The sequence below is a fragment of the Fukomys damarensis genome, unplaced genomic scaffold (genome assembly GCF_012274545.1).
Source record: "Fukomys damarensis isolate Sample0158 unplaced genomic scaffold, DMR_v1.0_HiC HiC_scaffold_22, whole genome shotgun sequence".
NCBI lineage: Eukaryota > Metazoa > Chordata > Mammalia > Rodentia > Bathyergidae > Fukomys > Fukomys damarensis.
In genome coordinates this window covers 26,086,571-26,088,236 of record NW_022900934.1, presented here as the reverse complement: position 1 = coordinate 26,088,236, position 1,666 = coordinate 26,086,571, and the positions used below count along the sequence as shown (strand labels likewise).

The 1,666-nt window shown below is 39.6% G+C and overlaps 1 pseudogene; it reads right to left on the bottom strand.

Annotated features, from left to right (window-relative positions):
* LOC104865105 lies at positions 1 to 1,021 on the bottom strand (annotated as a pseudogene).
* Positions 1,022 to 1,666: the final 645 nt, after the last annotated feature.

Genomic DNA, 1,666 nt, shown 5'->3' with positions numbered 1-1,666 from the left:
TTAGTCGTGATCTACAGATGTTGGTCCTGGGAAATTTGAAGATCTATCTATATCTTCATAGGCCATTCCACACCAAATACAACACAGATGTTCTTCCCTTAGATAACTGGTCAATACTTGTAATTTTTCCAGTACAGTTAAGTCTTTACTTATCTTTATCCTCTTCTTTTTCTTCTTGAGTCTCTTCTTTGGGCTTCAATCAGTACCAAGCCTCCCTGGGAAACCTGAAAATCCTTTTGGGTATCCAATTGTTGACAGGTTTTCTGGCTTCTTTTAGGATTTCCCTCAAGCTTCTCATCATCTTGCTTATGTTTAAATCGTATCTGAAACTGTACTGCAGCTTTTTCTTCAGATTGATTTTTCATATGTGCATTTCTTTCTTTCTTTTTCTTTTCTTTGGTACCAGGGATCGAACTCAGGTCCTTGTGCTTGCAAGGCAGGCAGTGGAACCACTGAGCTAAATCCCAGCCCTTTGATTTTTCATATGGATCTTCTTAGCTTTCTAATTTTTCTTTTGCTTTCTGTTTTAATAACGCCTCATGACCAATGCCACTTTTCCCTGTTTTGATGTTAAGAGGACTGGTTCAGTAATACCATCTCCACTCTTATCAAGAGGTTAACCCCTTTTATAGCCCACCCTGTGGCGCAAGGCAAAGCCTTTGTTTTCACAGCCCAGTGAATTTTACAACCCAGTGTCACATCTAATTCCTCTTCTTTTAAACTCTTCTATTGTACTCACTTCAGCAGCACGTATACTAAACTTTTCTATTTTTCAAATTAGCTTCTTGTTGCTTTTCTCCTTTTCAACAGGCTTCTTAGATTTGCCTCACCATTGGCAATCCTGGTCTGATATCTTCTTGGACATGAATGAAGGCATCAGATATATAGTCCTCTTCTTCTGCCTTGTTCAACATCACATGGCAATGCTCTCTACAGCTTGGATTTTCAACATCCATGCGCAGTCCCCCCCGACAGCAAACAGGACTGAGATGACAGAGCTACTCTTCCAGGTCCAGGTCCAGAGAACCCACACTGCACACGCACCTAGGCTCCTTTACTACAAACTTTATAGATGGTCTTTCTATCCTCCACGGTATTTGCCACAGACAGTGACTGCACAGCTACAGCAGTGGCTCCATGAATGCAAGTTTTACTATCAACGAGATTTAGCATTTCCAGTGACTTTTTTAGAGTCAAGCAGGCTTGTGGTTTTGAGATATCTTACTAGTAGTATTTTACTTTCATTGATCATTGCAATGACCTGCAAAAGCTCTTTCATTAATGAGGCAAAATTGCGCATTCAAAATACAGTTTGCAGCCATCTCAATGTGTGATCTGTGTAACCGTGAAGAATTTGTGAAAGCTGCTAAGATGCCAGGAATGGGCACGGGAGGAAATGTAAGAATAAATGCTTTGTTAATTTGCTAAACATATCTGGGCTGCACTTGTTTGGCAATCGTGATTATCAACGAGCACCTTGTGTGTCGTTGTTATATCATAAAATATCCTGGATTTTCTGAATAATTTTCATCCCTGCTTTTTCTGACATGTGAGGGATGAATATGCCTGAACCCAGCTGATGTGATGATTTGTTGGTGGCTAGTGTATTTTCTTTTCTTTTTTCTTTTTTTTTTTTTTTTTTTTTTTTGGGTGCTCGTTGAAATGC